Source organism: Equus caballus, chromosome 12 (assembly GCF_041296265.1).
Source record: "Equus caballus isolate H_3958 breed thoroughbred chromosome 12, TB-T2T, whole genome shotgun sequence".
NCBI lineage: Eukaryota > Metazoa > Chordata > Mammalia > Perissodactyla > Equidae > Equus > Equus caballus.
Window position 1 is genome coordinate 34,125,319 of NC_091695.1, and position 23,964 is coordinate 34,149,282.

General features: G+C 38.5%; 1 pseudogene; it reads right to left on the reverse strand.

Moving 5' to 3' along the window:
* Positions 1-6,916: 6,916 nt before the first annotated feature.
* On the reverse strand, positions 6,917-9,747 carry LOC138916523 (olfactory receptor 5A1-like; annotated as a pseudogene).
* Between the last annotated feature and the right edge of the window lie 14,217 nt (positions 9,748-23,964).

Consider the following 23,964-nt stretch of genomic DNA (forward strand, 5'->3'; position numbering starts at 1 on the left):
TGGAACATGTGTACCCATACAAAGGCAGAGGAAAACTCACCTATAAAATCACAAAAGATGGCATACCCCATCTGAGGCAATTAGTAAAGATTTAAGGAGATGTCTGCTACTTCAAATACTAAAGCAGCAATACAAACCTACAAGAAACATGAATTATCAAGAAAATATGTCATCACCTAAAGAGAACAATAATTCTCAAAGTACAAAGCTGAAAGGCACAGAATTTTGCAACCTGGCTGATAAAGATTTTTAAAACAGCTGTTTAAAACAACCACAAGAAAACTCGGAAAAACAATTGAATGACATAAGGGAGGAAAAATGAACAAAATGAGATACTCACCAAAGAGATAAAAATTATAAAAAGGAACCAAACAGGAATTCAGGATCTGAGGCGTTCAATGAATGAAATGAAAAATGCAATAGAGAGCATCTGCAGTAGAGTAGAGCAGATGAAAAATGAAAAAGTGAGCTACAGGACAGGGAGTTTGAAATAACCCAGTCAGTGCTGAGCAAAGAAAAAAGAATGAGAAATAACAAAGAAAGCCTACGTAATCTATGGGATTCCATCAAAACCAAATTAGAATAATAGACGTTAAAAATTAGAAAAGACAGAGAAGGTGGCAAAAATTTTATTTAAATAAATAATCCTGAGAACTTCCAAAACCTGGGAGAGATTTAAACATCTAAGTTCAGAAAGCTAACAGATAACTCCATTATCTCATGAAAAAAGAGCTTCTCCAAGACACATTATAATAATGCTATCAAAAATCAAAGATAAAGAGAGAATCCTTAAAAAAAAAGAGAGAGAGATTATAACCTAAAAATGAATCTTCACTAAGCTATCAGCAGTTTTCAAGCACACATCCTACAGGCCAGGAGAGAGTAAAATGACACAGTCAGTACTGAAAGAAAAACTGAAAGCCAAGAATACTCTATCCCACAAAGTTACACTTCAGATACGAGTATGAATAAAGACTTTCCTAGAAACACAAAAGCTGAGGCTGTTCATCACCACTAGACCTGCCTTGGAAAAAATGCTGTAAGAAGTTTTTTCAGCTGAAACAAAAAGACATTAGTCAGTGACATTAAAACATCTGAAAGTATACAACACAGTAATAAAGGGAAATACACTATCAGGCTTAAAAAGATTCTTATTCTGTACTTGGGTGGTGTGTAAACCACTTAACTATACTTTAAAATGTTAAAAGTGAAGAGTGTTAAAATAATTGTAGCTACTATGATTTGTTAAACAATACATGTGAAAAGAAATAATGGCATACACAACATAAAAGGGGAGAATAGACAGGTACGGCTTTTGTAGACTAAGTTAAGTTACTATAAGCTAAAAATGGACTGCCCTCCCTGTGAGATGTTTATATAAGACTTATGATAAGCACAAAGCAAAAACTTGGAGTAGATTCACAAAACACAAAGAAAGAGAAAATAGAGCATACGACCCAAGAAAATCACCAATGTACTATGGTACACAGAAACAGAGGGGAAAAGAAACAACTAAAATAAAAACCAACCAGAAAACTATGAATAAGATTGCATTAGTAAGTCCTCAAATATCAATAATCACTCCAAATGTAAATGGATTGAATTCACCTATCAACAGGCAGAGTACTGGATGGATTAAAAAGCAAGACCCAACTATATGCTGCCTACAAGAGACTCACTACAGCTTTAAGACACACAAAGGCTCACAGTGAAGGGATGGAAAAGACACTTTATGCAAGGAGAAAGCAAAATGAAGCAGAAATAGCTACATTCATATCAGACAAAAACACCTTAAGCCAAACACAGAAACAAGAGACAAAAAAGATCATTATATAACAATACAGAGGGCAAGTCATCAAGATGACAAATGTAAATATATATGCATTCAAAATCAGAGCAATAAAGTATATTAATCAAATATGAACAGACCTGAAAAGAGATTTAGACACCATACAATAATTATAGGGATTTTAATACCCATCTTTTAGCAATGGGTAGTTCATCCAGACAGAAAATCAACAAAGGAAATGTTGGACTTAAAACACACATTAGATGAAATGGACCTAAGACATTTATAGAACATTCCATCCAATAGCAGCAGAATACATGCACTCCTCAAGTTCACACAGAATATTTCCAGAATACATCATATGATAGGACACAAAACATGTCTTACAAAATTTAAGATTGAAATCATACCAAGTATCTCTTCTGACAACATTGATATGAAACTAGAAATAAAGAAGAAGAAAGCTGCAAAATGTATACATATGTGTAAACTAAACAACACACTCCTGAACAACCATTGAGTCAAATGAGAAATCAAACAGGAAATCAAAAAACATCTTGAAACTAATTGAAATGGAAACATAATACACCACAACCAATGGGATGCTACAAAAGCATTTCTGAGAGGGAATTTTATAGTGATAAATGCATATATTAAGCATATAGAAGAATATCTAATAACAACCTAACATTATGTCTCAGGGACTAAAAAAGAACAAACTAAGCCCAAAGTGAGTAGAAGGAAGGAAATAACAAAGGTCAGAGTGGAAGTAAATAAGTTACATACCAAAAAAACGATAGAATCAATCAATGAAGTTAAGAGCTAGTTTTCCATATGACAAAAAGAATTGACAAATCTTTAGACTAAGAAATAAAGTCAAAAGTCTCAAAATCAGAAATGAAATAGAAGACATTACAAGCAATACTGCAGAAATACGTAAGATTATAAGGAACTACTATGAACAATCATATGCCAAAAAATTGAATAATCTAGAAGAAATGGAGAACTTCCTAGAAATATACAAGCTATCAAGAATGAATCAGGAAGACACAGAAAATTTGAATAGAACAAAGACAAATAAGGAGATTGAATCAGTAATCAAAAACCTCCTAACACAGAAACCCACAGAAGCAGATATCTTCCCTGGCAAATTATACCAAACATTTACAGAATAATTAGTGCCAATCCTTCTCAAACACTTTCAAAAACAGGAAGGAATACTTCTAATGGAATTTTAGGAGGTCAATATCACCCTGACACCAAAGCCAGATAAGGACACCACAGGAAAAAAAAAAAACTATAGGCCAATATCCATCCTAAATATAGATGCAAAAATAGTCAGGAAATATTAGCAAATCAAATTCAACCACACAGGAAAAGGATTATATACTATGACCAACTGGGATTTATCCATGGGATGGAAGGATAGTTCAACATGCACAAATCAATAAATGTGACACACCACATTACTAGAATGAAAGATAGAAATCACGTGGTCATCTCATAGATGCAGAAAAAGCATAGGATAAAATACAACATCCTTTCATGATTAAAACCCAAAAAAACTGGAAATAGAAAGACAATACCTTAACATAACAAATGCCATCAAAAACAAACCCACAGCTAATGTTATACTCAATGTGAAAAACAAACTTTTTCCTCTAACATCAGGAACAAGACAAGGGTGCTCACTCTCACCACTCTCATTCAACATAGTACTGACAGTCTTAACCAGAACAAAAAGGCTAGATAAAGAAATATGAGAAGAGGTTAAGAATGAGAGATAACATAAACCTCATAAAACTTATGAGGACCATAAATCTTACTCCATGTTGGTCTTACTGGAAGAATCACATGGATATTGGGATAACACAGAATCCACTGTTTTCTATAAATCTTGCCCTCTCACCTTGACCTAGATCCCTCAGGATAACAAGAGTTCTTGACAAAGTTGAAATTCCTTATTCTTTACAAAAGAATTATTCAGGTGTGCCCTATTGCACTCCAGGATGGGCGCTTTTGGCCATGACATTGGTTGTCCACTCACAGCCAAAGAGATGCCCACAACTGGAGATCCTCTTAAATGTATTATTAAGGCAGAAGAGAAAGGAGAAAAGACAATTATAGGGAGAAAACTCTCCAGGTACCTGCCTTCTGGTGTCATGGTTGTCATCAAGATGATTTCCCTGCTAATTTCACATCCCACTTTGCCATGTCCCTTCTGACTCAATTCCCCACTTCCCCATGGTCCTATTATGACCTCGTAATTATAGCTTTTCTTTTAATGAACTTAGATTTCTTTGAGCTGGAAGGGACCGAGAGAGCACCTAGTTTAATACCATCATTTTCAAGGTGAGGATTGAAGCCAGAGGTGCTAAGACATTTACCAAAGATGACACAACTGGCTGACAATACAGCTTAAAAACAATAAATTAGATATTTGGACACTTCCCTGTTCACAAATTGATTCCATTTTAAATATGCACACTTTCTCAACTCCCTGACCTGAATCAGTTATCACAGCAGCCCTGGGTGGCTGACACAGCATGATTTCCTATGCATAAGTGAGGATATAGGAGCAACAAGGAATACAATGAAACTAATTCATGACAGAGTCACAGATCATTGAGGTTAATACCATGGGCACTGGTATCAGCTAATTGGTTGAATTCCAGCTTTCCACATCCTTGCTGTGTGTTCCTGAGCAAATTAACCTCTTCAAACCTCACTATTATCACCTTAAAAATGGGGCTTATAGTATGAGCTACTTGATGGAGCAGCTCTTCATAAAATCAAATTATACAATGCTTATGAAGCACTTATCAGAGTGTGAAGTAAACAGCATGCCTTCCCTTTAAGTAGGTGCAATTTAGGGGCTGGCATGGTGCTGCAGTGGTTAAGTTCATGTGCTCCTCTTTGGCAGCCTGGGGTTTGCAGACCCAGAACCTGGGTGCAGACACACACACAGTTTATCAAGCCATGCTGTGGCAGGCATCCCACATATAAAATAGAGGAAGATGGACACAGATGTTAGCTCAGGGCCAATCCTCCTCAGGGAAAAAGAGGAAGATTAGAGGAGGATGTTAGCTCAGGGCTAATCTTCACCAAAAAAAAAAAAAGTAGGTGAAATTTATCTGTTCTGAATTGGAGTTCTTTCCAATATATTATGCTGCATTACTAATTCTTCATTAAAAATATCTACTGGGGCTGGCCCTGTTTTGCAGCGGTTAAGTTCGCACATTCCACTTCGGCAGCCTGGGGTTCGCCAGTTCAGATCCCGGGTGTGGACATATGCACCACTTGGCAAGCCATGCTGTGGCAGGCATCCCACGTATAAAGTAGAGGAAGATGGGCATGAATTTAGTTCAGGGCCAGTCTTCCTTGGCAAAAAAGAGGAGGATTGGCAGCAGATGTTAGCTCAGGGCTAATCTTCCTCACAAAAGAAAAAAATATCTACTTAAGATCATTCCCACGAACTTTTGGTTTTAGTGTTTTGGTTTTTGGTTTTTTAATGGAGCTCATCTACCCTGCCATTACTAGGGATACAGAGATGTTTTAGAAAGGTCCCCATTCATGTTGGATCTACTTCAGCTAATCTTACTTCTAAGGAGAAAGGGATGGATGGGATAATGAGTTAATTATTTGATTTAACTCTTACCAATTGGTTAATAGTTATGTATTCACTCTGATAAAAACTGTGTTGTGAATATTTTCAATGAACAGATTCGTAAGATAGTTTTAAATATATAACACCTAAGGTATAGAAATTGGGCACCATGGCAAAGCAATAAATGACATGTTTCTGATCAGTAAAAACCATTTATGTTCCACATCTGATACTTAGTGAGCTTCAAGACGGATTCTTGCTACCCTGGGAAGAACAAGGCAGACCACAATATACCCAAAAGTTCTATCTGTAAAATGGGGATAATTTCCCACTTGCCAAGTGCACATAATAATAGAACAAAAATCACATCTATGCAATGTAACTAGTGAAGTGTAATATGTTGTGTATACACTACTGTAGTATGTATGAAGCTTAGTCTATAAACTCTTGTCTGAAAAATATCTCTTTTTAAAATTTTCTTTAAATTCTCTTGGTTAGACTTTGAGTCTCCATGGTACCCTCATACAGACTGTCTCTACTGCTCGCTGATCATACTTAAGGACTTGGAATTCCTAGGGGGCTCACATCTCTGGGACTCAGACTGTGAGTCCCTAGACATTACATGACAGCCTTCATTTCTGAGTCTTTCGCTGTCCCTGGGAAGCTACCATGGAGCGTGCTTCAGGCCACCTGTGCCCAGAAATTGATGACTTTGACTTCTTTCTAGCCTCTGAGAATCTCCCCAACTCTTAACCTGAAAAGTGCCCCTCCTTTCTACTATTCCTTTCTCCCATCTGTTTTTCACAACTCACTTCATAAGGAGTTTCAAGGAGTAAGATGGAGGGAACAAAGTTATTTTGGAATAAAGACTGATCAATCTTTTCCCCTCTCCTCTTCTTTTGTCTCCTCTCCTCCCTTCCCCTTCCCTTCTCTTTGTTCACTTTTTCACTCTCTCTTTCTTTTCCCTCTGTGTGTGTGTCTCTCTCTCTATTTCTCTTTCTACCTATCTCTTTCTGTGTTCCTCTTTCTCACACTGACTTTCTCGCTCTGTGTTTGGAACTCAGATGATAAGGTATTCTTTTTTAAATTATTGTTAACTTATACATATGTGATTTTATAAGTAATTTTATTTCTATTTAAATATAAAAAGTGCTTAACAACCAAAAATAAATAAAGGACATTTTAAAAATTGTAGAGGGAAGAACCATGCATGACTTCCTAGGTCTTGTCATTTATCTACATATAATATCTATCAGAACCTCTGTTGTCCAAACATCCGATTTTATCTACCTGAGCCTAGTTATGTAAACAAGCCTTTTAAATGCAGTTCAATGCTGATGACACTGCCTCAGACAGATCACTTGGTGGTGGCAGCTAAACATAATGGCACCAGGAACCCAGAAGCCAGGTTGTCACATCTTCTCTCTACTTAGCTATTCTTGCGACATACAAAATGTTATTTACATATTCTTATCCCTCTTTTCCTTATAGGGAAAATAACACCTGCACAAATATTGTTCTTACTGAAGTAAATGTGTGGTCCTCTTTATCACCCTCTGGAAGGCCTCTTTGATCTCCTTGTTCCTCAGACTATAGATAAGAGGGTTTAACATGGGGATAAAGATAACATAGAACACTGACAGCACCTTGTTCTGCTTCTTGGAGTGAGTAGAACTAGGATGCATGTACACCGAGAGGCCTGTGCCATAGAAGATTGTTACTACTAACAGGTGAGAGGCACAGGTATTGAAGGCCTTGGCACTACCTTTGATAGAGGATATTTTCAGGATGGAAGCTGCAATGAAACCATAGGATAAGAGTATAACAAGGAAAGAACCAAATCCAACAAAAAAAGTTATGAGAAAAAGAATCATTTGACTGATGAAGGGATTGGAACAAGACAAGGATATGATGTGGGTTATGTCACAGAAGAAATTTGGAATGATATTGGGCCCACAGTAGTAGAGATGAAAGCAAGGGATTATTTCAGCTAAGCTACTAAGGAAACCACTCCCATAGGCCCCAGCAATCATCTTCTGACAGAGGCCAGGAGCCATGACCACTGAGTACTATAGAGGCCTACCAATAGCAACATATCTGTCAAAGGCCATGGCAGCCAAGAGACAGCACTCCATCAGACACATCCAGCACCCAACAAAATACTGGGTGGAACAAGCAATGAATGAAATCATTTTTTCTTCTTTTAAGAAGTCTGAAAGCATCCTTGGGCTGGTGGAAGAAGAATAGCAGATGTCTATAAATGACAGGAAACTGAGAAAAAAGTACATAGGTGTGCGCAGGTGGGAGTCCATCCTGATTAGGATGATAAGACCCATGTTCCAGATGAGAGTCACAAGGTAGATCCCTAGGAAGATTGGAAAGAGGATAGGCTGCACACCTTTTTCATCTGAGAGTCCCAGGAGAGCAAACATGTCCACAGAGGTACGATTTCTATCCCCTTCCATGGACCTGCTCGGTGACAGCTGCTGAGAAAACGATGAGAGAAGGAAATGGTTTTATTCTCAAAAAGCACAAAGAAATACTCATTTCTTTCCAGTCATGCAGCTGACTAGATATACGTCTTAAATCATCAATGTTGGGTTAATCTTTTTGTTCCATGTATAATCACCAAACTTAACTGAAAAATTTTCTTTCATAAGTACAGTCATTCTCTTTGGGGCAAAAGACAGTAATGAACATCATTGGTACATTATCTCCTAAAATGTCTTAATTTCATGTTTTATCATTTCAGATTTTACAAACATATGAGAAGTAGAAATAGCTTAAATTAGCAAAATAATGTCCTCCCTCTATATGGTAAAACAGAATGATTCTGATCAGTCATGCCTGTGAAATTAATTCAGTGCTTGAAAAAGCCCCTGAATCATACTGGACCCCATAGTCACTTGAGGATAGTAAAATAGATACTCTTTAAAATCCCTTTGGGAACTAATATTCAATTAATCTGCAGTCAGAAAGGGTAGACAATTCTATAACTGCATTTCTGGTTTCATAGAGCCTGGAGAGAAATAAGAATAATGCAATGGGATGGTAGGAAGAGTCACGCACCAAGAAATAGCTTGGAGCTCGATGTGACTTAAACTTAATGGCTCTATGAAGTCTCCTGAGAAGTTAGACAAGACCAGGTTGTAAAAGCCTAGTCATTATATGCCCATCCTTGCCGGTGCAGATTTTTATTACCTCAGATCAGAGATACTTATGAGTTAAACTGTCTAGAACAATGATTCTTGAACATCTTTGAGTCAGTGATACTTTAAAAATCTGTTGGAAACTCTGGAACCTTTACACAGCAAATTACAACCACTGAACACCTTGCATATGGTTTTGTTGGATTCTCAATCATCCTGGATTTTATTATTGATTCCTAGGTTCGAGTCTTCTCCTATGAAGTAGAGTAACTTGAACTCATGTAAGGGTTAGAACGCTTAGGCAATGGGCATGGGGACTAAGAAACAGAGGCAGGATTTCTGGAAGTTCTTTCTCTTTTTCTCTTTGGAGCCAGTTCAAGGAAGGCAAGAACTAAGTCTTCAGGCCAAATGGTAAATAAGCAAAACAATATTTTTGCACTAGGCTCTGTATGCCCTCTTCAAGATGAAATAGCTGTCTTCTCTCTAGATGGTCGTTAGGACATGCCCCAATGCAAACACATTTTTTATTCAGATGACCTACACCAGAAATAAAATCATCGGGGCTGTGAAAGGTAGAAAATAGATGTTAAATGTGGCCTGGATTTTCCATATACAGGTAAAAGTAGAAGTCTTGGAGACCTCTCTGGAGAAAGGCTATGATATTAACGGAATAAGCTATGTGTATGAACTACAAATAAATACAGCATTAGCCATCCAGAATGTCTTCCTCCCTCCCAGCCATTTACCAGCCTCCTAGTTGCAAAAGTGAATGGAAAGACAAAATCACCATGGAAGCACAAGGTATAGCCTTAGAAACAATGTAAAACTGTTCATTTCCCAAAATCAGATCAATCATTGATTCTGGGGGCACCGTTTCAAGAAGAAATCTGAAGCAATGAAGACATTAATTAGAAAAGAAAGTCAAGATGTCTGCCATCAGTACAGAAGGAGAAATGGTAGCAGACAAGCTATGCATTTACCGTCTCAGACTTAGGTGTGATTCTGTCCACATGGAAACTGAATGGAAGGAGAATTTTGTGAGAACAGAGCAGAAAATTACATTCTTCATCATCAACGTAACCAATAATCATGACAACCAAATTAATTTATTGAGCAGCTACAGCATGTACCGTTCTTCTCTTTCTACTCACAGACGTATTCACAGCTTCCTCTAATGTCCATTCATTCAACACGGTAACCATGACTCTCGTATGCTGTCTACTAAACACAGATACTCCTCTGAAAATTGCCTCTACATTTCTATTATATGTCTCTGGGACCCCAATTAGATGTACATCATTGGATCTACTTGCTCTGCCCCCTACATCACTGAAACATTCATTATTTGTATTGCTCTACTGTGTTCTGTTTAATTTTTACAAATCTCTCTTCCAGTAAATTCATTCCACCATAAGTTGTGCTGATTGGCTATTTAACTCACTCATTAATTTCAAATTTCAATCATATTTTTTTTCTCTTGAGATGTTCCATTTCGTTCTTCCCAAATGGTCAGTTTTGATAGTCTCTTATTGTTTCTTCATACTTTCCATAGCACCCTTTATTTAAATGTATTCAACATACTTATTGAAGTTATTATCTAATAATTTAAATACATATATTTGCAAATCTGATTCCATGGTTTAAGGATATTTCTGACTCTTACCAAAGGCGCCCTGTTTATTAGTAGGCTTAGTGAATTTTTTATCTTAAGTTCATATTTCTTTAAAATTTATCTGTAGGAATCATTGATGCTTGTGTTTAAAATTTGTTTCTTCAGAAATGGTTTATATCACTTCTGTCAGATTCCAGGGGTAAAATATGAACCAAGAATCCCTTTAAACAAAAATTTTGACTTGGCGTTTTTTTGACAACACAATAGTGATAATATTTAGGCTGCAATCTACATAATTAGATGGATGAGAGTAAAAATTATCAAGACAAGGGCTGATATCAGCATTACAGTGACTAAAGACGTCCCCCATTATTGTCCTGCTTTAGTAATAAAGAATTGGACATCCAACCATGAACAAAAGAGCCTGTGTGGAAGTTGTAGTAACCAGCACCAAATGCAAAGGGATCCAGGAGGAATCTCACCCACCTGTGCATCCAGTAATAAGCAGACAGACTTTGGTATGGGCTAGAGAGCCAGCAGGAGCCCACAAACCTGCCCCAAACTATCTTGGCCGTGGTCAGGTAAGCCTGGAGAGTGCACACTTGGGCAGACAACTGTGAATGAGAGAGATTTTGTGTAAGATAAGTCTTCTGGAGATGTGATTCCAGCACATTACTGAAGCAGAAAAAAGGTGTGAGTTTGGTCACAGTAAAGATAGGCAAAGGAGATTTCCCGGCACCACCACCTTCAAGGCAACACTGCAGAAGATGAACTACTCAGCAGTGGCAAACTGTCCTGCCAGAGGAAAGCAGCAGTGAGTTAGTGCCCAGGCTACTCCAGCAGGGCTGGACACAGCTGGAGAACCCGGTTCTCTCTAGAGGTATGTCGACTACAGGGGTGGATAGACCACGAGTGGAGGGAGAAGGGAGATCAGGTAAGAGGAAGATACTAATATCAAAGGGAATTAGAGAGGCACAGGAGCTCAGAATTTCAGCAGGAAGTCTACCCATGAGCCTCAAGGGGTACCTCAGCAAAGGATCTCCCCTCCAGATCCACTGGAACCCTCAACCACCCAGTGCTAAACCCATATCCCCCTCACTCTGCAACTAGCTCTTTGTGCACATTCCTGTGAGAGCAAATCTGGTAAATTGAGTCATCTCAAAAAAACAGACCTGTTTTGTGGACAAGGGAGAAACCACAAACATGAGCTGGAGTGCCACCTTCTGGAAAACAAAAAAAAGTTTCCAGTACCACCTAGTAAATGGCAACAACTAAAAACACAGTATCTTAAGAATTTGGCCACAAGAGGGAGGAAGAAGAGTGGAGCAGATGACTCCATACAAAGGCAGAGAAGACTGGAGACCCCTTACTTACACTACTCAGAAAACTTAACTTGAAATGAATTAAAGATTTAAACATCTAAAACCATAAAACACTTAGAAGAAGAAATATAGGAAAAGCTCCTTCACATCGATCTTGCAATGATTTTTTGGATTTGACACCAAAAGGACAAGCAACACAAGCGAAAATCACCAAGTGGGACTACATCAAAGTAAAAAGTTTCTACAAAGCAAAAGAAACAACCCCAAAACTGAAAGGCAACCTAGAGAATGGGAGAAAACAGTTGCAATCCATATATCAGATATGAGGTTATTATTTAATACATTTAGAGAACTTTTTCAACTCAGTAACAAATATCAAGCAACCTGATTAAAAAATAAGCAGTGGAACTAAATTGACATCTTTTCTAAAGATGACGTTCAATAGCCAAAAGGAACATATAAAGATGCTCAATATCATTAATCATCATGGAAATACAAATCAAAACCGTGATGAGATATCAACTCACACCTGTTAGAATGGCTATCATCAAGAAGACAAGAGTGAACAAGTGTAGGCAAGGATGTGGAGATAAGGGAACCATCACACATTGTTGTGGGAATGTAAATTGGTTCAGCCACTGTGGAATAAAATATGGAGTTTTCTCAAAAAAATAGCAATAGAACTACCATATGATCCAGCAATTGCACTGCTGGGTATATATAAATGAAATAAACAACAGATATCCCATGTTTATTGCAGCATTATTCAGAAAAGCCAAGATATGCAAACACCCTAAGTGTCCGTCAATGCATGAATGGATAAAGAAGATGTTACACACACACACACACACACACACACAATGTAATATTACTGATCCATGAGAAAGAAGGCAACCCTGCCATTTGCAGGAACATGGAAGGAACATAAAGGCATTATCCTAAGTGAGATCAAGTCAGATAGAGTAAGAGAAAACTGTATGATATCACTTATGTGCGGATTTTAAAAGAGCTGAACTTGTAAAAACAGCAAATAGAATGGTGGTTACCAGATACTAGGGGTGGGGGAATTGGAGATACATTCTGTAAGGGTACAAACTTGTAACTACCAAATACATCCTAGAGATACAATGCACAGCCTAGTGATTATAGACAACAATATGCTGTCATAAACTTCACAGTTCCTAAGAGACTACATCTTTGTTCACTGAGGTAACATTGGCTTCTAACATATAATTTTCAGATGTACATCATTACATCTCAAAATCTGTATAAGCTAGACTCTTATTGTTCCCACCTCAAAAGAAGAAACATACTTGTGTAATGTGGTAGAGGTGTTAGCTAGTGCTAGGATGGTAAGAATATTGCAATATCAAATGTAAGAAATCAATCTGTTCAACAATTTAAACTTACACAATGTTATAAGTCAATTTTATCTCAAAAAATAAATTTTAAAAAAAAGAACCAGGGAAGACGTTTTTACATTTTCTCTCTCTCTCAAACTAAAGCTGAGAAAGGTGAGCATATCACTGTCTCATTTTGTGTAGTTTTTTTCTAGTTTGCCCTTGAGAATATCACCCTTTGAGAGTCCCTATTTTAAGTGGCATTATGGAGAAGGAATGTTGTCTCTGGGCCATTCTCACACCTTGTCTTTTTCTCCTACCCTTCATACTTTGCTCATTAAAACTCAGGCCTGGGGATGCCAGCCATTAGTAGATCCCTCCTGGGAAAATACTGGTCTCAGCCCACCACCCTGTGAGGTGTGTGCTTTTCTTTTCTTTTCTGTACCTTATCAAGGTACTGATAAAGTACTGGCTTAGCCATGAAATAAAGTGTTTTAGATTGTATCTCACATTATTGGTTTCCTTGAACATATCATCCACCATATTACCAGAAACACCTTTACAAATAATATTTCTATGAAAAGAATTGGTTAACCCAAATTATCACTTTTTTTCTAAAACCCCAAACTACTAGATTTGATTAATTTTTTCTTTGCTTCTAATCTGATTGAGTTTTCCTGAAAATCAAGGCATGATATATTTATTGAGTGTGTTCTGTGTTCCAGGTGCTATTCTGAATATACTTTTATGTTTTACCTTATTTTAATTTTCAACAAACTTATAAGACATTTATTATTCCAATTTTACAGTTGAGGACACCCTGGGTCAGAGCATTAAATAGCTCAAGGTCACACAACCCATGATGATAAATCTTTGAAATTCTCCCTGGGTCTTAGGCCTTCACAATCCCTAGAGCAGAGCTCCTAATGACTCACCCAAGTGTTCCATAAAGCTTTAGTCTCCTGTGTTCCAACTCTCTTTTCTTCGTGGTGTACCCAGGTATTCAGCAACAGCCAACAAATATTTCAACTTCCAGATTTTGAGATTATCCCACTCCATCAGTGCTCTGAGACGAACTCATGGTCTTTTGTTAGTAATGTTTGGCTCACTCAGCCTGCCTTAAAAATGATCCAGCTGTGGGAGAAGAGGAGCTTAAAAGCTTATGAGCCTTCTCTCATAAATAAGAAAGGTCTTCAGAGCACAACTCCCCACAAAGAGGGAACAATTGAAATAGTGCAAGAGGTGAATAACTTCTCTCCTGGGTGATGGAGGGGAGACTAACTCTGTTAATTGGTCCCTTGTTTGGGGTGTTCATCTTTTGAGACACTTTTACATCAACAACCCTACATTCAGCCTGGAAAAATCATGGGGCCGATTTAACAAACAATTTCAACCTTTTTCTCTATAAAATAAATTATGTCACCAAAGCAGAGGAATATTCATCATGACCTCTGTCTGGGAAACATACCAGGAAGTAGTGAGCATCCAGCAATGCTGAGTCAGACTCTTGACAGTAGAGGGAATCTTGACTCTCTAACTTCTTATTTTTGACGTTTTTTTTTTTTTTTTTTTTTGCTTTTATGTGGGACTCCATGGATTGTTCATATTTGGAAAGACTTTCCAGACATTTGGAGCAGGGAAGAAGAAACATGAATAGATCTCTTCTTCTCTCTCATGGTTCCAGCTGCTTTGTTTCAAGGAAAAGATTAGTAGAGGAGGGAGAAAAAGAGAAGGATAAAATGATTGTATGAAGAAGGGCAGAGATGGGAATAAAAAGGGGGAAGACTGAGCAAGGTGTGTAATAAAATTTGAAAAGATAAATAATATTCATAATTCTCAAAACACACACCAAGAAGGAATCCTTCCGCCTCCCTCCACCCCACTTTGATTTCTTCTCTCTCCAAATGTACAGGAGAAGCAATTCTTCATCTTTTTGGTGTTTTCTTAAAATTTACTTTACCGAGGTCACACTGTTTATAATGTTATATAAATTTCACGTGTACATCATTGCATTTCAACTTCTGTATAGGCTGCATCGAGTTTACCACCAGAAATCTAGCTCACTATACATATGTGCTCCTTGACCTCTTTTGCCCTTTCCTTCTGTTAACTACCAATCTGTTAAATGCATCTATGTGTTTGTTTATGAGTAAGGTTATACAGTAATTTTCTTTCTCCATCTGACCTATTTTGCTTAGCATAATACCCTCAAGGTCGATCCTCATTGTTGCAGGAAATGATTTCATCTTTTTATGGCTGAGTAGTATTTCATTGTATATATGTGTGCTACATCTTCTTTATCTTCTTATCCATTGAAAGAATCCATTCTTATATTGCATCCCAAGACACTAAGTCCTTGTCCTTTGGTCCATAAGGTCTGGTTTTCTTTCTCTAGACACTCCATGGAAAGGACATCTTAGAGAGAATAGAAGAGATCAGGCTATGGAGAAAGCCAAACAGTAAATTGCCATATATTAAAAAATGATGTCTGCTCATGCTTCTAAAACATCTTTATTATCTTCTTTTAGCCCCAACCAAAATTCTATTTAAATTTTTGACTTAGCAGTGTGGAACAACTTATGGATAATATTTTTGAAATATTATCTAGCTTTTTACCTAATATTTATGTCTCCACATCTCTGACTGTTCCCTTCTTTCAGGCAGGTAAGCTGTTAGGTTTTCAAGCCTCAGAGAAGGGATGTGATAGCTAAAAGAAGTTGAAGCAGAGGTGATGTGGCCAAAAACATGAGTGAGCCTTCAGAATGACTTACAGACAGCACAACTATCAACTAAGTTTAGAGATACCAAGAACAGAGGGGCCCTAACCAAAAGATGGATAGGGCCTGAGTTTGCAAGCAGACACTTAAGAAACTGTCGTCATAGGGGTCCAGGTAGACAGCCACTGGACACTGAGGGCTTGAGCTCTACAGAATTTCCTGTGCCCTATTGAGGATGAGAACAACAGAACAATCCACATTTAAGCAAAATTGGCTATAAGAAGTCTACAGAGAACTTACCTGACACATGCATTATTCATTTTATTTTTTGTTAAACACTTTCAGGAAATTTACTGTAGGTAAGTTCCTAACTTACAGTGCTGAAAAATAATTTTGACTTAGTAAGAACCAAAATATTAAGATTTGTATTAAATGCTAATGTTCATTCATTTGGCAAATATTGATTAAGTACTTACAGTGTGCCAGACAATATTCAGATACTGGAACACTGAGAGTCCCATTAATGTAAGTGACAGAAGCCAAGATAACTGAGAGTGTGGTGTGAAACAATCTTCCCTCTTTCTTCAGAATCAAAGATGAACAGTAGATAATGTAACCAAAAGTTTTTCTGAACTGATACTCGTCCTCATCCTACTCTGAACCCTGCTATCAACTCCTATTAGAGGCAAATTACCCTTTGAGGGTGGAGAAAAGATACTGTCAAACAGCTTTACAGAAACATGCTGAAGACATCCAAATGGCCAGCAGACACCTGAAAAGATGTTCAACATGACTAGTCTTTTGGGAAATGCAAAGCAAAAGCAGGATCCCAGTCCTGAGATCTTGTCAAGATGGTGGTGTAAGCAGACTCTGAACTCATCTCCTCCCACAAACACAAACATGTTAAAACTATTTTTGGGAAAATCACCCTGGATAGAAAACTGAAAACTGGATAAAAAGAACCCTCACAACAAGGGACAGTCCTGAATAAGGCAGAAGAGCCAGAAATTCCTGATGGAGAGGAAAAGAGCCACCTTTGGGAGCAGCAGAGCTTCTTAGCTGGCCAGGCGGGAGACATCATAAGGTACACAGCCCTCGCTGGAGGAATGAGGTCTGGAGCAAGGCCAATACTGCTATAAGCATCCTTCAGACTCAGCACAACTGAGATGAGTGTCTTACGGTCTGGCTTCGCTGGCTATTAACTGCAATGAAGATACCCCCAGAAAAGCTATCAGCTGAAAGCCAAAAAGACCCGGGTCTTAAAGGGCTTATGCACAAACTCGCTCATTGCAGCAACCTAAAATCACCAGAGAGAAGACTGACAGTCCTTTGGTGAAACAAGACTCTAGTGTTGGACTCTTGGGGCATCTTGGTGAGAGGAGGGACCTCACTGGAGACTGAGACATTGGTGGGGGCCATTGTTCTGACCTGGCCCAGGCATGCTGACACAGATCTTGGGGGGAGCCATTGAGGTTCTTCCCTTTGCCTGTTAGCCCAGGGGTCTGCCACACCCACTAGAGCACAGATTTAATCCAGTTCAGCCAGGGCAGGTAGCCTGCCCTAGGGACTGGCCGCACCCCACAGCAAGCCCCCAGGCTACTTTTAAGCATTCACTGGGTGCCTGGATCCTCTACAGGCACGCAAGTGTGTCTACCTCTGTGGGGCAGGGCCTGTGTGAGGACCAGATGAACTGTGGGGGGCATTGGTGGAGAGGTGGGGACCTCTGCAGTGTGGCATTTGGGTACACTCCAGGGGGTTGGGAAATGTGCATGGACCAGGACTGTGTTGATGGTGTTTGTGGTCCTGTGAAGGGTGAGGCTTATCAGTGGCAGAAGACCTGTGTTTCACAAATAGCCATAAAAAGGATCAGCCCCACCTTCCAAGGTCTGAAACAATTGGGTGCCCCCATGCCTAGGGTCAGCCCCACTCAGCTGCACTCCTAAGAGAACTGACAACAGCTTTGCAGGCCTGAAGCCTATGGCAACTGTAAGTCCCTGAGCCTAGCAACCAGCTACACTGGGTACCAACCCAATTAAGAGGAAAACTGCAATAGGAGTGTACTGATAGACTATGTAGCCAATGATGCTGAGGCTCCCCAAACCGGATTTACAAACAGCTGGCCAGGGAAGGAAAGACTAGACTCCCTGGGTACCTGCAGTAAGAGCAACTCTGCCACAGTAGAAAGACACAAGTAGCCCACAAAGGGGTCACTCCTGGATCATTTGGACTACTGATGAGAGGGAAGCACAGTGCTGGGCTTCATAAGGCATCTCATATATAAGGCCACTTTTCCAAGATCAGGAGACATAGTGGACTCACCTAATACATAGAAATAAGCACAGAGAAAGAGGCATAATGAGGAGACAAAGGAATGCTTTCTGAGCAAGGGAACAGGACAAAACCCCAGAAAAAGGACTAAATGAAACAGAAACAAGTGACCTACTTGACAAAGAGTTCAAACAAAATCTCATAATGATGCTCACAGATGTTGGGAGAAGACTGGATGAACACAGTGAGCTCATCAGCAAAGAACTGGAAACTATAAAAAAGAACCAATCAGAAATGAATACAATACTGGAAATGAAAAATTCACTAGAGGGACTCAGTAGCAGAATAGAGGATGCAGAAGAATGGATCAGAGAGCTAGGTGGAAGACTAGAGGAAATCACCCAAGCTAAACAGAAAAAAGAAAAAAGAATTAGACAGAATGAGAACAGTCTAAGGGAACTCTGGGACAATATCAAGCATGCCAACATTCGGATTATAGGTGTCCCAGAAGGAGAAGAGAGAGACAAAGGGGCAGAAATTTTATTTGAAGAAATAATAGAGGAAAATTTTCCTAACCTAAGGAAGGAAACAGACATCCAAGTACAGGAAGCACAGAGAGATCCAAACAAGAGAAGCCCAAAGAGGTCCACACCAAGACATATTATAATTAAAATGTCCAAAATTAAAGAGAAGATCCTAAAAGCAGCAAGAGAAAGGCCACAAGTGACATACAAAGGAAAGCCCATAAGGCTGTCAGGGGACTTCTCAGCCAAGACCCTGCAGGCAAGAAGAGAATGGCACAACGTATTTATAACGTGCTAGAAGGAAAAAACCTATAGCCAAGAATACTCTATCCATCAAGGTTTTCATTCAGAATGAAAGGAGAGATGAAGAGCTTCCCAGAAAAGCAAAAATTAAAAGAGTTTATCACCAAGAAACCAGTTCTAGAAGAAATGCTGAAGGGGCTTATTTAAGTGGGAAAGCGATGACCACAAATAGAGATACTCCTCTGAAAATTGCCTCTGTATTTCTATTATATGCCTCTGGAACCCCAATTAGAATTAGGCATATGTTGAATCTTCTTGTTTTACCTTCTACACCACTGAAGCATTAATTATTTCTTTCTCTCTACTGTGTTCTGTTTAACTTTTACAGATCTCTCTCCCAGTAAATTCATTCTACCATGTTGTGCTAATTCGCTGTTTAACTCATCCATTAATTTCAAATTTCAATCATAATATTTTGTTTTCTCTCTTTAAGTTTCACTTGGTTTTTTGATCAAATGGTCAGCTTTGACAGTCTCTTATTGTTTCATCATACTTTCAATAGTATCCTTATTTAACAGATTAAACATACTTACTGAAATTACTGCTATCTAATAATTTCAATACACGGTTTGTAAGTCTGATTTCATAGTTTAATGATATGGCTGACTCTTATTCAAAGTGCCCTCTTTATTTATGTGCTTAGTTTTTTTAATCTTAAGTTCATGTTTCTTTAAAATTTGTGGAAATCATTGATGCTTGTATTTAAAATTTGTTTCTTCAAGGTATTCTGTCAGATATCTTGTGGATAACACCAAACCAGAATCTCTTTAAAAAAAATATATGACTTGCTGTGTTTTGGTGTCACAATAGTGATAATATTTAGGCTGCATATCCACATAAGTAGATGGATGAGACTAAAACTTATAGGAGGAAGGAGTGACATCAGCATCATAATGCGAAAAGGCGTTCTCCTTTTTCTTCCACTTTTGTAACAATGAAGTGGACATCCATGAACATAAGAGCCTTTGTGGGAGTTGCAGTATACAGCACTAACTTCCAAGGGACCCAGGAGGAATCTCACCCACCTGTGCATCCAGTAATAGGCAGACAGACTTTGGTATGGGCTGCAGGACCAACAGGAGCTAAGTACTTGCCTCAATCTATCTCGGCCATAGTCAGGTAAAGCCTGGAGAGTGCTAACTAGAGCAGAAAATAGTGAATGAGACAGACTTTGTGGAAGTCCAGTTTCCTGAGAGTTGATTCCAGTGCACAATTGAAGCAGAAAAAAAGGTGTGATTTGGTTGCAGTGGAAACAGTGAAAGGAGCTTCCCCATTACCACCCATTTGAAGACAACACTGCACAGGTGGAACCACTCAGTAGTGGCAAACCCTCCTGTGAAGGAAAAAGAGCAATGAGCAAGCTCCCAGCTACCACAGCAGTGCTGGACTCAGTTGGGGAACTCCTTTCTCTAAAGAGGTATGTAGACTACTGAGGTGAATAGATCGCAAGTGGAGGGTGAAGGGAAATCAAGTAAAAGACAGACAGGAATATCAAGGGGAGTTAAGGGAGGACAGGGGCTCGGGATTTCACAGGAAGTCCACCTGTGAGGCTCTAGGAGTACCTCATCAGAGGATCTCCCCTCAAGATCCACAGGAAATCTCAACCTCCCAGTGCTAAACCCACACTTCTCCTCACTCTGCAATTGGCTCTTTGTGCACATTCCTGAGTGTAGCAGTGAGAGCAACTCTAGTAAATGGACTGCTCTCAGAAAAACAGGACCAGTCTGTGGACACAGGAGAAACCACAAACCACACTGGAATGTCACCTTCTGGAAAACAAAAAAGAGATTTCCAGTAGCCAGCCTGGAGAGAGGTAACAACTAGAGAAGAAACAGTAGCTTAAGAATTCAGCCACAAGAGGGAGTAATAAGAGGGGAGCAGGTGGCTGAGTAGTATTCCATTGCATATATATATATATATATATATATATTTATACCCTATCTTCTTTATGCAATTATCAGTTGATGGGCACTTAGGTTGCTTCCACGTCTTGGCTATTGTATATAATGCTGCAATGAACATAGGGGTGCATGGGACTTTTGGAATTGCTGACTTCAAATTCTTTGGATAGATTCCCAACAGTGGGATGTCTGGGTCATATGGTATCTCTATTTTTAATTTTTTGAGAAATCTCCATACTGTTTTCCATAGTGGCTGCACCAGTTTGCATTCCCACCAGCAGTGTATGAGGGTTTCTTTTTCTCCACAACCTCTCCAACATATTTTAGTTTGTTTTGGTTATTTTTGCCATTCTAATGGATGTAAGGTGATATCTCAGTGTAGTTTTGATTTGCACTTCCCTGATGATCAGTGATGATGAGCATCGTTTTGTGTGCCTATTGGGCATCTGTATATCTTCTTTGGAGAAATGTCTGGATCTTCAGGGAATTATGTTAAGTGAAATAAGCCAGATAGACAAAGAGAATCTCTGTATGACTCCACTTACATGTGGAAGTTAAACATGTAGACAAAGAGAACAGATTAGTGACTATCAGGGGAAAGGGGGGGGTGGCGGTGGGCACAAAGGGTGAAGTGGTCACCTACAACATGACTGACAAACAATAATGTACAACTGAAATTTCACAAGGTTGTAAACTATCATAATCTCAATAAATTTTTTTTTTAAAAAAGCACCAAAAAAAAGTGGAGCAGGTGTACCCACAAAAGCAAAGAAAACTCCAGGTCCCTTACTTACACTACTCACAAAACTTAACTTGAAATGACTTAAAGATTTAAACATCAGACCTAAAACTGTGGAACTCTTAGAAGAAAATTCTAGGAAAAGCTCCCTGACATTGATCTTGGGAATGATTTTTTTGGGCATGACACGAAAAGCACAAGCAGGATGAGCAAAACTCAACAAGTGAGACTACATCAAACTTAAAAGCCTCTACACAGCAAAAGAAATGATCAAAAGAATGAAAAGCAACCTGCAGAATGAAAAAAATATTTGTCATCTGTATATCGGATGAGGGGTTATTATCCAATATAGTTAAAGAACTCTTACAACTCATACAATGATGAATATAAAACTATCTGATTTAAAAATGAGCAATGGGAGGCTGGCCCCGTGGCCGAGTGGTTAAGTTCGAGCGCTCCTCTGCAGGTGGCCCAGTGTTTCGTTGGTTCGAATCCTGGGCGCAGACATGGCACTGCTCATCAAACCACGCTGAGGCAGCGTCCCACATACCACAACTAGAAGAACCCACAATGAAGAATATACAAGTATGTACGGGGGGCTTTGGGGAGAAAAAGGAAAAAAATAAAATCTTTAAAAATCGGCAATGGAACTAAATAGACATTTTCCAAAGAAGACATTCAATGGCCAACAGGTACATAAAAAGATGCTCAATAGCACTAATCATCAGGGGAATGAAAATCAAAACCACAATGAGATATCATCTCACACCTGTTAGAATCGCTATCATCAAGAAGGCATAAGACAACAAGTGGTTGGAGAGGATGTAGAGATAAGGGAATCCTCATACATTGTCATGGGAATGTAAACTGGTTTAGCTACTGTGGAAAAAAGTATGGAGTTTCCTGAAAAAAATTAGGAATAGAACTACCATATGATCTAGCAATTCCATCTCTGGGTATATATCCAAATGAAATGAAAAAAGGATATCAAAAAGAAATCTGTACTCCCATGTTTATTGCAGCATTATTCACAATAACCAAGATATGGAAATAACCTAAGTGTCCATCAATGCATGAATGGATAAAGAAGGTGGTATACATATTTATACACACACACACGCATGCGCACACACACACAGCAGAGTATTAGTCAAGAGAAAGAAGGAAATCCTGCCATTTGCAGCAACATGGATGGATGTTGAGGGAATTACACTACGTGAGATAAATCAGACACAGTAAGACAAAACTGTGTTACATCACTTATATGTGGATTCTAAAGAAGCCAAACATAAAAACAGCAAACAGAATGGTAGTTACCAGATGCTGCAGGGTGGGGGAATTGAAAATATGTTGTTAAAAGGTACAAACTTGTAACTACCAGATAAATCCTAGACATCTAATGTGCAGCATAGTGATTATAGACAACAATGCTGCATTATAAACTTCAAAGTTCCTAAGAGACTAGATCTTTTAATTTTTTTTATTGAGGTAACATTGGTTTATAACATTATATAAATTTCAGATGTACACCATTATATTTCAAATTCTATATAAGCTAGATCTCAATCTTTCCCACCAGAAAAAACAGAAATCTACTTATGTGACATGATAGAGGTGTTAGCTAATACTAGAACAGTAAGCGTATTGCAATATGTAAATGTATCAAATCAACACATCAAACACCTTAAACTTACACAGTGTTATATGTTAATTTTACCTCAATAAAATTAAACTTCTGAAAAAGTGTTATCAGGGAAGGCATTTTTGCTTTTTCTTTTTCTCTCAAAATAAAGCTCAGAGAGGTGTGCATATCACTGTCTCATTTTGTGAAGAAGGTTTTGTTCTAGTTTGCCTTCTAAGAATGTCACTCCTTGAGAGTCACCGTTTTCAGCGGCAGTGGGCAGAAGGGGTGTTATCTGTAAGGCAATCTCACACATTGTCTTTTTCTCCTGCCCCTCATACATTTGCCCACTAAAACCCAGGGTGAGGCTACCAGAGATTAGTAGATCCTCCTGGGAAAATGCTGGCCGCAGCCCACTACCCTCTGAGTTTTGTGCTTTTTCTTGTCATTTCTGAACCTTGATAAACTTATTTGCTTTCTCACTGGCTCTGCCATGAAAAAAAATGTGTTTTAGGTTTTATCTAGCATTCTTGGTTTCTTGGTATATAACAGCCACCATAGTACTATAAACACCTTTATAAATAATATTTCCATGAAGGTCTTGGTTACTCCAGCTTATCGCTGGCCATTTTTTCTCTAAAATGCCTAGCTACTGGATCTGCTTATTTATTTGTTTTGCTTCTAATATGACTAAATTTTCCTGAAAACTCAAGGCATGGTATTAAGTAGCTAATATTTATTGAGTGTGTGCTATGTTCCAGGTGCTATTCTGAGTACTTTTATGTTTTACCTTATTTTCATTTTCAGGAGTTTTATGAGATATGTACTCTTATTATGCCCATTTTACAAATGAGGAGACCATGTGTCAGAGCAGTAAATAGCTCAAGGTTGCACAAGTAGGTCAAGAAGGACCTACTGATATTTGAATCCAGGTAGTCTAGCTCCAGAGTCACATCTTAAATATCTGAATTGAATCATTCACTAAAATATGTTAATTTCTGCATTAGTCTTGTTTCTGAACACTATAGAGTGCAAAGCATTATACTTGGTGTTTGGATGATGTAAATGATCC